The 13,194-nt window shown below is 46.8% G+C and overlaps 1 protein-coding gene across 1 annotated transcript in view; it reads right to left on the minus strand.

Moving 5' to 3' along the window:
* The window catches only part of ZNF300 (zinc finger protein 300), a 31,089-nt gene extending 18,453 nt beyond the window's left edge, over window positions 1-12,636 (minus strand). Inside the window, 2 exon segments of the mRNA XM_066342099.1 lie at window positions 10,540-10,647; window positions 12,361-12,636. The gene's annotated coding sequence lies outside the window, so the exon portion shown is untranslated.
* Window positions 12,637-13,194: the final 558 nt, after the last annotated feature.

The raw sequence follows: 13,194 nt of genomic DNA on the forward strand, positions 1-13,194 counted from the left end.
GGCCTGACCTGTGGTGGAGCAGTGGATAAAACGTCGACCTGGAAATGCTGAGGTGGCCGGTTTGAAAGCATGGGCTTGCCTGGTCAAGGCACATGTGGGAGTTGATGCTTCCGGCTCCTCCCCCCTTCTCTCTCTCTCTCTCTCTCTGTCTCTCTTTCGTCTCTCTCTCTCCTCTCTAAAAATGAATTTAAAAAAATTTATTTTAATTAAAAAAAAATTGTTAATGACCAGACTGAAGTGGCCAGCCTTTTGTCTTTCCCTGCCCTCTGCTTGCCGAGGTAGATTTCCAGCCCCAGGACCTTTTTCTGGGTCTGGAAGCACTTAAAACAATCTATAATTCCACTGCCAGATTTCTGTCCTAGAGAAACGAAATCACACATGTCCAAGAAGGTGTATGAAGGCTATTCACGGCAGCACTGTCTGCAGCTGTGGAACGCTGGGCGAGGGGAGGAGTAAATAAACATGAAACACCCACATTGTATCACGGTTAAAAATTAAGTAGATTAAAAATACTAACCTGAACAGATCTCAAAAACATACAGTAGCAAGAAAGCAAGCTGCAGCACAATAATGTGTAATACCAGTTATGACAGAAGTAAAAAAAAATGCTGCCACCTGGACATTTTAATTGGCCTATGTGTGCATACAGAAAGTTCTGGAAGACTAAGCATACTGTTAATTACACTAGTGAGGAGTTGTGACAAAAATGGGGAGCTAAAGGGGTGAAATGGGGTTTTAGCCTCTGTTGTCAAGTTTTCATTTTGTAAGAAGAACGTAATCATATATTACTCATGTGGTTTAAAATTCACAAACTATTAAAAATATATAGATTTTTAAATAAAATATATAGATTCAGTGGGAAGCAGAGAGAATGGAAGAGATAGGGACATATTCTGAGACGCTGGGTAGGGCACTATTATTGGGAAAACTTTTATTGGGAGAAGTTTCCGGAAGTGCAACTTGGAGGGGGTGGCCACCGCACTCACCAGCCCTGCAGAGGCAGCCAGCTGGATAAGCCCTGTGAGCTCAGTTTGTTTTTAAAACCTTTCAATTATAGCCACAAATGCTTGTGTCCTTGAAAGGTTACCATGCTCAGTTACTTGCCTTGGAATAGGACTGTGCTTGCTCTGTCCTTAATCCAAGTTGTCAATATCCCAGGACTTTTCATCTAGTCCTTGTGTCTGGCTTGCTCTGTCCTTAATCCAAGTTGTCAATATCCCGGGACTTTTCATCTAATCCTTGTGTCTAGCCATACCCTCTCTTTCCCAGCAACTCCAGTGGTGGTCCTTGGTGTTCTCATTCCAGTCCTTCAAGCTGCCTATGAAATCCACTTCCTCCCATTCCAGCCCCAGCAAATCGCTGCACAGCTTGTTTCCCATTCAGAAATATTCCCAGTCCAGGTCACTTGTAAGAGGACTGCTGTTGGAGGACTTCTATGGACTTTCTCAAGGGACACCTAGAGCCTGACCTGTGGTGGCGCAGTGGATAAAGTATCGACCTAGAACGCTGAGGTCGCTTGTTCAAAACCCTGGGCTTGCTTGGTCAAGGCACATATGGGAGTTGATGCTTCCTGCTCCTCCCTCCACCCTCTCTTTCTTTCTCTCTCTCCTCTCTAAAATGAATACAATCTTTAAAAAAAAAATCAGACCCTGGCCAGTTGGCTCAGTGGTAGAGCATCGGCCTGGCGTGCAGGAGTCCCGGTTCGATTCCCGGCCAGGGCACACAGGAGAAGCGCCCATCTGCTTCTCCACCCCTCCCCCTCTCCTTCTTCTCTGTCTCTCTCTTCCCCTCCCGCAGCAGGGGCTCCATTGGAGCAAGGTTGGCCCAGGCGCTGAGGATGGCTCTGTGGCCTCTGCCTCAGGCGCTAGAATGGCTCTGGTTGCAACAGAGCAACACCCCAGATGGGCAGAGCATCGCCCCCTGGTGGGCATGCTGGGTGGATCCCAGTCAGGCGCATGCGGGAGTCTGTCTGACTGCCTCCCTGTTTCCAACTTCAGAAAAAAAAAAGAAACAGGACCAGAGAACAACTTCTCAGGTGCTCAGGGGGGTCGGTTTGCCCAGTGCCTTTATAGCCATGATTTCACTACAGTGTTCTAGTGGTGGGGGGCATTAGGGAAAATAGTGAGATGAGTCAAGCTTTAATTCCCTTAAAGTGGCAATCATTGGGTCAAAGGCTTTTAGGGCCCACTGACCTACTATGTGGCCTTGTGCAAGTTGGTGAGGGGTGGACATCGATGGGAGTGTGCTCTCCGTGGCCCCATTTGGCCCAGCTCTTAAAAGGATCATCAAGTTCCTGGCAGCCGCTCCTCCCACCTCCCAGTCTGGAAAGGCTTGGCCAGGCAGGCACCTCCAGCTCTCCCTGCCTGCCCATCCCGGGAGATAAAGCTAAGTCCCAGAGGAGCCAGTTTCCTGGGGTTAATAACCAGGCTGTTTATATCCATGAGCAGTCACGGGTTAGAAACAGACAGGCTGGAGGTCACGCTCCTTGTGAATGTTGAGGTTGCTTATAAACATGTGCGGAGTGAGCCTTCTGGGGTGCGAGGACCACTCCGGGCCCATCGCCCTTGTCAGGCACAGCACCAAGGCCCCCACACCTCACCTCCTTCTCCTCCCCACCCCCATGGCTCTCTTCCTCTTTCCTCTGTCACTCGCCTCCCATCTTCTCTAATGGAAAGGGGGTCCATTTTCACAGTGACTCACCCATAATTTTGGGCAGGTAAGTCATCCCTCTGAGTCTCAGTTTCCTCCCTTGTAAAAAAAAAGGGGGGGTACCAATGGGGCCATCCTCGCAGGATGTATGGGAAGGTGCCTAGCTCTGTGTCTGGCACACGCACTGGGTTTTTAGAACACGTCTGTCTTTCCCGTTCCCTGCTGCACTCCACCCCTCCTCCCTGATCCTTGCCCCTGCCCTTTTCCCTTTCTGTCTTCTTATGCCAGCCCTGTCCCCACTGACTGTGCTTATGTGCCCTGGGTGCGTGAGAGAGGGAGCCAGACTAAGCTCCAAAGAGGGCTGAGCACGGTGGGGTCAGCCAGGCCAGACCAGCCTTGGCACTGACCCACAAGGCCACACCCTAGACCTCTCTGCTTTTAATAAACAGCCTGTAGGATTTGGGAGTGGAGGGAAGATATAGAATGAGAGAGGCCAGGATATTTTAACCTTTGTCTTATTTTTGCCTTCAGTGTGACTCTTCCAGTGGCTTAATGGTCAGAGATCATTGGAGAAATTGCTGTGTGACTTTGGGCAAGTCCCTTCACTCTCTGGGCTTCAGTGAAGTGTGAAGGGAAGAGTGCAGGCCCTGGAGTCAGATTGTCTGGACTGGAATTTCACCTCCACCACTTACTAGTTTAGGTTAGAAACCTCCCTATGCCCCAGTTTTCTCTATTTTAAAATGGAATTTATATTATACATACTTTATAGAGTTGTTAATGGGATTAACCAGGCTGTTTAAAACATATTAGGGCCCTGGCCAGTTGGCTCAGTGGTAGAGTGTCAGCCCGATGTGTAGAAGTCCCAGGTTTGATTCCTGGTCAGGGCACACAGGAGAAGCGCCCATCTGCTTCTCCACCCCTCCCCCTCTCCTTCCTCTCTGTCTCTCTCTTCCCCTCCCGCAGCCAAGGCTCCATTGGAGCAAAGTTGGCCCAGGCACTGAAGACAGCTCCATGGCCTCTGCCTCAGGTGCTAGAATGGCTCCAATTGCAATGGAGAAATGCCCCAGATGGGCAGAGCATCGCCCCCTAGTGGGCATGCTGGGTGGATCCCAGTCGGGCGCATGCGAGAGTCTGTCTGCCTCCCTTCTTCTCACTTTAGAAAAATAAAACAACATCAACAAAAACATATTAGAACAGCCTAACTTGAGGTAGTGCAGTAGATACAGCGTCGACCTGGAATGCTGAGATCACTGTTTTGAAACCCTGGGCTTGCCCAGTCAAGGAACATACAGGAAGCAACTACTACAAGGTGATGCTTCCTGCTCCACCCCCTCTTCTCCTTCTCTCTCCTCTTTCTAAAAATTAATAAATAAATTCTAAGAAACCTACACACTTAGAACAGAGCCTACCCATAGTAGGCACTCTGCTCATCTTTGCTATTATATGTGACTGGTGGGTTGGATGGAGGTCTGTGCACGCGGGAGAGCAGGACACTCACTCACTCAGGGTATTCTGAAGTCCCGAAATCTCACATCCCTCCTCTTTGATGCCCTCTGGATAAGAACAGCTCAGAATTTTGTACACAAAGTACCTGACTAGGAAACCTAACCAAAGACTTCCAAAACCAGACGGAGCCCTTGCAGGTCCTGTGATCCACGGTTCAGAAAGGGCAGGGAGGACCAGAGCGACTACAAAGACAAAGCTGTGATGATTGTAGAATTGCAGGTGGTGACACGCTCAGCAGGGAGGGGCTAGCGGGGCAGTGGGATGGTAGGATGCCCAGGCTCTGTCCTTCTAGGATGCTAAGTTTAGGCACCCACTCCTAGGCTAAGATACTTGATGCCATCATTGACATCTTTAATAATAATAACCATGTAGGGAGGAAGGAATAGATCCCAAGTACTGCACCAACTGTTTTGTTTGTTTGTTTGTTTTAACGAGAGACAGAGAGACAGAGAGAGAGACAGAGAGAGGGACAGACAGACAGGAAGGGAGAGAGATGAGAAACACCTTAGTCATTCATTGATTGCTTTCTCATATGTGCCTTGACCAGAGGGGCTACAGCCAAGCCAGTGACCCCTCACTCAAGCCAGCAATCTTGGGCTCAAGCCAGCAACCATGGGGTCATGTCTATGATCCCACACTCAAGCCGGTGACCCTGCGCTCAAGCCAGTGATTTCAGGGTTTCAACCTGGGTCCTTTATGTCCCAGGCTGACACTCTATCAATTGTGCCACTGCCTGGTCAGGCTGCACCAAAGTGTTTTTATACGCACGATCTCAGTCCATACAAAATCCCCTTTTTACTGATGAGGAAAGATGACTTGCCCAATGTGAAACAAAAAGAGGCGGAGCTGAGATTCAAAACCAGGTTTTTCGATGCCAAAGCCAGAGTTCTCATGTGACATGCTTGGGAGGCTGGAGACCACAACCTAGAGAAATAAGGACCTTCCATTTTTGTCTGACTGAGCTGGCCAAGCAGGTAACACCAGTGGATGCGCCTGGGCTCCAGGTCATCCTTCCAGCCCTGTTCATCCCGACCCATGGGCTGTGATGAGAGACTAGCCCCTGGGTGGGGGAGGAAGTCCTCTCCGTCAGGGGCCCTTCCTTGATGCTATCTGTCCCCACCACCAGGAGAAGCAGTGGCTATTTTTTGCCAGAGGCAAGGAAGGCGCTTAGAGTTTGGGGTGAAGCTTATGGGCCTGACTTGCCCAAGCTCCAGCCAGGGCCTTGATTGACTTGGATGGGAGGTTTGGGAACAAATGAAAAGTGGGAGGAGATGCAAGAAAGAGGGCAGCCCCAAAAAGAACTTCTTCCTCTCAAAAAAAAAAAAAAAAGAAAGAAAAGAAAAGTTTATAGTGGAAATGAATGTCATTTTAATGTAGTGTAGGAAACATCTGATTCATACCATACAGTCTACTTTCCCACATGTGCGGGAGCCCATCTGTTACGTTCACAGCAATATGCTCAGTGCCCACCTAGGACCTGACTATAGACAGTGCTCAATAAAACATATAGAAAAATGAATAAAAATATGAATGGAGAGAATGAAACCTGGGTTAAAAATCCTGCATTTTAGTGTTTAGCTCCATAGCCCACTATGCCCTTTGGGCAAGTCACTCTGACTCCATAAGCCTCAATGTCTGTAAAATAGATACCATGGTAGTTCTGACTCCAAGAGCTTTAAAATGGTAGTGTTCAGGGTGGGTGCCTGTGGCTTAAACACCGAATGTCAAGCTCACAGTGTATCCCTCCAGAGTACAACAGATTGCCGGTTTAGCAACCTATTCAAAGAGCCTTACCACACCGGGACCAGGGGAAGGCAGGAAGTGTGGCTCTAGACATGGCCATTAAACGTGAAGAAGCCCATAAAGCTGCTTGGAGAAATACACTGTCCAGGAGTTTGCAGTAAAGCAGGCATGAGAAAGAGACTCCTTTTCCCCTAGGGGTTCTCTGCCCTTGACCATGCACGGGATCAGTCAGCATTATCTGGAGCAGAGATAAACTTAAGTGTGAAGAGGTTATAAGGTCATCCAGCCCACATACCTCCCCCACATTTACAGAGAAGAAGACAATAGCCCCATGAGGAGGTTAGGCTGAGTTACCAGGACCAGGTATCTAGTCCCAGCTCAGTGCTGCTCTCACTGCACTGAGAGGGACCAAGAGGGAAGGTATCCAAGGGCGGTTGTGACGTTGAGCAAATCCTCTCTCTGCTCTTCAGAGTTATCATTTGGAGCATGAGGGTAATAGTGCCTACCCCTCAGAGCGGATACTCAGGGACCCGCTGGGTAATGGATGTGGAGGGAGGTGGCATACTGCGTGAAGTGATCTACAAACAGGAAACCTAGCACGGTGGTCACAGGTGAGGACCCAGGAGTCGGACCTGGTTCAAGCCCTTTTCACTTATCACGGGGTGTGTGATTCAGACCATTCATGTAAACTCTCTGTGTCTCAGTTTCCTCACCTGTAAAACAGGTGTGGTGGGAATCAAAATAAGATCGTGCCGGTAAAGTGTTTAGCACAGTCCCTGGCACATATTAAGCATGCAACATACTGTTATTTATTACTAGTTGGACTGGATGGATTTTCTCATTTAATCCTCACAATAATCTTATAAGGTAGAATTATTGTTAGTCTCATCTTGCAGATGACACAACTAGAGAGAAGAATTGCTTACCCGAGATCAATAGCTCATTAAAACTTAACAAAAAGCCTGACCAGGCAGTGGCACAGTGGATAGAGCATCGGGCTGGGATGCAGAGGACCCAGATTTGAGAGCCCGAGGTCGCCAGATTGAGCGAGGGGTTACTCGGTCTGCTGAAGGCCCCAGTCAAGGCACATATGAGAAAGCAATCAATGAACAACTAAGGTGTCGCAACGAAAAACTGATGATTGATGCTTCTCATCTCTCTCCGTTCCTGTCTGTCTGTCCCTATCTATCCCTCTCCCTGAAATAAATAAATAAATGGAATGAATAAATAAATAATAAAAATAAATAAAAAATAAAAAAAATAAAACTTAACAAAGACAAAACTAGATCCCAAATGCACAGTGGTTTTCAAACTTTTTTTTTAATTTTTATTTATTTATTTACTTATTTATAGAGACAGAGAGTAAGTCAGAAAGAGGGATAGACAGGGACAGACAGACAGGAACAGAGAGAGATGAGAAGCATCAATCATTAGTTTTTCATTGCGCGTTGCATCACTTTAGTTGTTCATTGATTGCTTTCTCATATGTGCCTTGACCGTGGGCCTTCAGCAGACCGAGTAACCCCTTGCTGGAGCCAGCGACCTTGGGTTCAAGCTGGTGGGCTTTTCCTCAAAGGAGATGAGCCCGCACTCAAGCTGGCAACCTTGGGGTCTTGAACCTGGGTACTCTGTTTCCCAATCCAACGCTCTATCCACTGCGCTACCGCCTGGTCAGGTGGTTTTCAAACTTTTTGAAGTCGGGGCACATTTAAAATTTTACAAATAATTGTAGGCACACTATATACAAATTTCTGAGAAATATGTTATAATAATTAAGTTAAATTTTTGGTTTTTTGGGCATTTTTCTGAAGCTGGAAATGGGGAGGCAGTCAGACAGACTCCCGCATGTGCCCGACCGGGATCCACCCAGCATGCCCACAAGGGGGCGATGCTATGCCCACCAGGGGGCGTCGCTCTGTTGCGACCAGAGCCATTCTAGCGCCTGAGGCAGAGGCCATAGAGCCATCCTCAACGCCCAGGCCAACCTTGCTCCAATGGAGCCTTGACTGTGGGAGGGGAAGAGAGAGACAGAGAGGAAGGAGAGGGGAAGGGGTGGAGAAGCAGATGGGTGCCTCTCCTGTGTGCCCTGGCCGGGAATCGAACCTGGGACTCCTGCACACCAGGCTGATGCTCTACCACTGAGCCAACCGGCCAGGGCCTAAGTTAAATATTAAAGAATAAAGTCTAAGCATGCTTTTATGGTAATTAAATGAAATCAATATGACAAAATTAAATTTATTCTGCTATTAAAAAACATTTTTATGTTACAGGTTTTGAGTTATGCTTTTTAGAATTCGTAAAAAAAGGGGGTTAAAAAAATAAAAAAAAACAGGCCTGACCTGTGGTGGCGCAGTGGGGTAAAGCGTCAACCTGGAACACTGAGGTCGCCGGTTCGAAACCCCGGGCTTGCCTGGTCAAGGCACATATGGGAGTTGATGCTTCCAGCTCCTCCCCCCTTCTCTCTCTCTGTCTCTCCTCTCTCTCTTTCTTACCCTCTCTCTCTCCTCTCTAAAAATGAATAAATAAATAAAAATTAAAAAAATGAAAAAACAACAAAAATGTTATCTTTTTATATATATAGATACATTCTTTTTTTTTTTTTTTTTTTTACAGAGACAGAGAGAGAATCAGATAGGGACAGACAGACAGGAACAAAGAGAGATGAAAAGATGAGAAGCATCAATTATCAGTTTTTCATTGCGACACCTTAGTTGTTTATTGATTGCTTTCTCATATGTGCCTTGACCGTGGGCCTTCAGCAGACCAAGTAACCCCTTGCTTGAGCCAGCGACCTTGGGTCCAAGCTGGTGAGCTTTGCGCAAACCAGATGAGCTCGTGCTCAAGCTGGCGACCTCAGGTTCTCGAACTTGGGTCCTCTGCATCCCAGTCCGATGCTCTATCCACTGCGCCACCGCCTGGTCAAGATATAGATACATTCTTAGTAAGATTTAATAAATTCGGCAAGTCCCGGAGCAAATGTGTTAAGTTTTTTCATTCTTGTGTTTATGAGAAACGTGAGCCTGATGTGTCCTAGTGATTTCTTCAATGTTTGGGCATATATTTGAAAGGCAAACTCTCATTTCCTTGTCAATACATTGAAGAATTCCTCTCTTTTTACTCTTAATTGTGTTGAGTGTAGAAAACCCCCACCATACATATTATCTTAACTTTACACCAAACAAAGGATAGAAGAAACTTGCCTCCAGTCTTTCCAGGGAACATGGTGGGTAGTGTAATAATCCAGCACCACAGCTTAACAGCCTTTTGCAACCTAATCAGGCAAGTGAGGTGGGGTTTGGGCAGACTGTCAGCTTACAGCCAATTCCCCACACCTCTGTCCCCCCAAAATCTAACCTCCAAAAACCCTGTTGGTTTTTTGGTCCCCACTCAGCACATATTTCTCTGGAATATCATAGGGCTCACCTGGAAATCTTCTAGGGCGCACCAGTGCGCCCTGGGGCACACTTTGAGAACCACTGCGCTAGATGGTTAAAGACAGAGTCACAGGTAGGACAGGCAGCTTGGGGGATGTTTGCCAGGGGAGTCCAAGGACCACATTTTGCGCAGACAAGGAACTAGGTCATTTCTAAGGACCCTTGTGGCCTGATAGTCTCTATCAGGTTGAGAGATCAAAGCCTGAGAAGTACAAGAACTGATTCTGACCCATGCGCTAAAAGAGTTTGGAGTTCAGCATGAGGGCCGGGTTATTTATTTCCCATAGACCACAAACCCTTTAAGAAAAAGGAACTTTACATCCGGAGTTCCGGCAGCCTTCAGCTTCAGGGTCAGCTTACCCAGACCCTCCTCCCTAGCCCATTTCTTAGCCTCACCTGCACCTCATTCCCTAAAGACACAAAACTTCCTGAGCCATACACCTCCTCTAGGGAGGGTGGGAGGCAGAGGCTTGTCCCTGAATAAAGGCAAAGGATAAATGAGGAATAAGACACACTCTCAAATCTATGTGCTCCTACTTCTTTCTCATTTATTCATTCTTTTTTTTTTTAATTTTTTCATTTATTCATTCTGAAACAACTGTTTATTGACTACTCTACATGCCTGGTACTCTGCTAGGGGCTGGAGTTACAACGGAAAATAAAACAGACGTGGTCCTGGACCTCATGTTGCTTACACTATAGTTGGGAGAAGAATGGAATAGACCATAAATATGTAGGTAAATAAATAAATAAGATTATTTAAAGTTGCAAAAAAGTAATAAAAGAATAACAAAACAAACAATAACCAAACAAAGTGATAGGGGTCTTCTTCCGTCTACTCTCCCCACGATGAAGTCCAAGGCCATCAGACCCCCATCTCCATCTGCCCTTGTTTACTGCTCCAACCTTACCTCTTGTCACTTTTTATGTTCAGCCACAAACAACATGGAGGATCGAAGGTGGTGAGGGGCCAACCAGCCTTTGATCGTGTGGTCCCTTCCATCCCTCAACACTCTTTCCCCTTTTCCCTACCACTTTCATGCCTCTCGCCCAGCTGACTCCCTGGCCTCCTTCCCAGTTTACTAGGTTCTTTCACCTGGAAGCTGGCCCTGCTACCACTGATCGGGGCCGTTGTCCCTCTGTGCTGTCCCTTTCCCCATGAGAGCACCCATCACCGTGTGCAGCCCGCTTACTGTCATCAACTCACCAGGCTGTGAGCTCCTCGATGTCAGGAATCACACCTTGTTTGCTCTGAATAGTTGAATCCTCAGCAGTTGGCACAATGCCTAGCACACAGTAGGCAGTTAGTAAACACCTGTTGAATTAAATAACAGTAAATTTAAGAGCTCAGTAATGTGAGGAAAGGGTATTGACAAGATATGGTTTTGGGGACAAAGAATGAATTGGAAGGAAAAAAACAATTCTTCATCTTCATGAGAGTTCACATTCCAGCGCCTTTCAGCCCCCCCCCCCCCCCATCAGAGCCTCCTAATGGCGTATTGAGTAGGCAGGGCAGAAATTATTGACCCCATTTAACAGCTGGGAAGGCCATCCCCTGCACCCTCTGGATGGGAGACGTTGTTCGGCCCAACCTCTTCATCTTTATTTATTTATTTATTTATTTTATTTATTCATTTCAGAGAAGAGAAAGAGAGAGAGAGAAGGTGGGGAGGAGCAGGAAGCATCAACTCCCGTATGTGCCTTGACCAGGCAAGCCAGGGTTTCAAACCGGCGACCTCAACATTCTAGGTCAAGGCTTTATCCACTGCACCACCACAGGTCAGGCGCAACCTCTTCATCTTGAAGGGGATGTGCCTGGGGTGGTAATATGCAGACTCTGAACTAAATGTCCTTGCTCATTTAAAATCAAAATAACCATCTGAAGGTGATATAACCACAGAGGAGGAGACAACATGATTTCCTGTGGTCCTCTCTCACCCTGTAACCCAACCCCCAACTGGGCCAATGCTCAAGGGCACCACCCCATTCATCCTTGAGAACACCCTCCTGGGCTAGAGCATGAGAAACTATATAATCATAGACTCATGAGCATGGGCGAAATCTCAGAATTCGAATTTCTTCATTTCAGAGTTGGGAGCAAGCGGAGGGGAGTCCAAGGCTCAGAGGGAAGGGACTACTCTAAGGCACATACTGAGATAGAATCAGGACTTCAAACTCTCAGTCCAAAACTTTCTCAAGTGTACCTCCCCAGTTCCCCTACCACAAACCTTCGGAGTTGGGAGGGGGTAAGAATGATGGGAACCTGACGGCCATCTGTTAGCAGTGGTCCTGCAGGGAGAAGAGAGGCAGGAGGGCTAGGTTCCCACCCCGTCTGGTTGGCCCACTCTAGAGTTTCTTGGTTCCCTAGATCTCATTGGTTTTGTGCATTGTTAGTTAACCCACAAGAAGTAGGAAGTGGGTTGTTCACTGTTTAGGGACTGTTTGTAAAGGTTGTTATAGATACAGTACTCCAGCACTGTTGTCCCCCAGCTAACAATAACCTAGAGAGGATGGAGGCTGGGTGGAGTAAGCCTAGCAGAGGCATAGGTAGACTTCCTACCGAGAAATGGGAAAAAGGGTACACGTTGTGAGTTCTACCAACATATAAGAACATCAAGACAAGGGAAGGGACATTTTGACTAAAAGTTTGGAACTGTACCCAGCATATCTGACTCTTATAGACACCTGTATTTGCTGTGGGACCCTAGACAAATCACTCAGCCTCTCTGAGCCTCAGCCTCTCAGATGAGAGGGTTGAATGAGATAGTTTCTAGGGACTTCTCCCCTTTTTAGAACTCTCCCTCCAACAAAGCAGACTGTGGAGGCAGTGGAAGTCATTAACTCCATTTTAGGATGTGCCAAGGCCTGTCGAAATTAAACCAGGGTACTGAAGGAAAGAGTAACAAAGCAGACCGGAGACTGTTATCCTTAGAAAGATCTGCTTGCATGGTTGGTCCTTGACTGGCATTCGGGAACTTTGATTTCAGGAGAATTTCTGTTGTTCCCAGAATTGATAAAGGTGACTCACTGTGCTTCAACTGTTTGTACAGACAATGTGGTTTATGCTGAACACCTGGTTTCCTCCTGGCAGTCTGGAATTGCATGCTAGGCCGAGGATGTCCATGCGGCCAGCCTCCTGCAGAAGCCCTGGGCATTGATCACGTCTCTAATGAGCTTCCTGATAGACAGCAGTTTACATATGTCATCATAGCTTGTTGCTAGAGGAATTCAGTTCTTCTCGTGGGACCCAACTGGGAGAGGACTCTTGGAAGCTTGTTCCTGGTTTCCTCCAGACTTTGTCCCATGCACCTTTCCCATTTGCTGATTCTGCTTTGTCTTCGTTCACTTATAAATCATCACATGTGTATAACCACATGCTGAGCTCTGTGAGGCCTCCTAGTGAATCATTGAACCTGGAGGACCTCAGACAGGAGACAAACCTAGATTTCACGGAGACCATAATCCTATATCAATCCAATCTCTTACGAATAGATAGCTTAAACCAGCACCGTCCAACAGAAATATAACATCAGTTGTATATTTATTTTCTAGCAGTCACATTTCAAAGTTTTTTAAAAAGTGAAATTAGTTTTAAGAAAAATATTTTCTTTAACCCAATATGTAAAAACATTAACATTTCAATGTGTAATGATATAAAGATTTATTGAAATATTTTTGCATTCTTTGGTTTTATACAGTCTTACAAAACCAGTGTGTTTTACATTGACAGAACATCTCTGTTTAGACGGGCCACATCTATCTGTGGCTGTTATGTTGACAGCATAGGCTTAGCAATTAATGGCAAGGGCTCTGGAGATAGGACATCCGGGCCAGAATTCTGGTTCTGCCACCTATCAACTGC

The sequence above is a fragment of the Saccopteryx leptura genome, chromosome 6 (assembly GCF_036850995.1).
Source record: "Saccopteryx leptura isolate mSacLep1 chromosome 6, mSacLep1_pri_phased_curated, whole genome shotgun sequence".
In the NCBI taxonomy this organism is placed as follows: domain Eukaryota; kingdom Metazoa; phylum Chordata; class Mammalia; order Chiroptera; family Emballonuridae; genus Saccopteryx; species Saccopteryx leptura.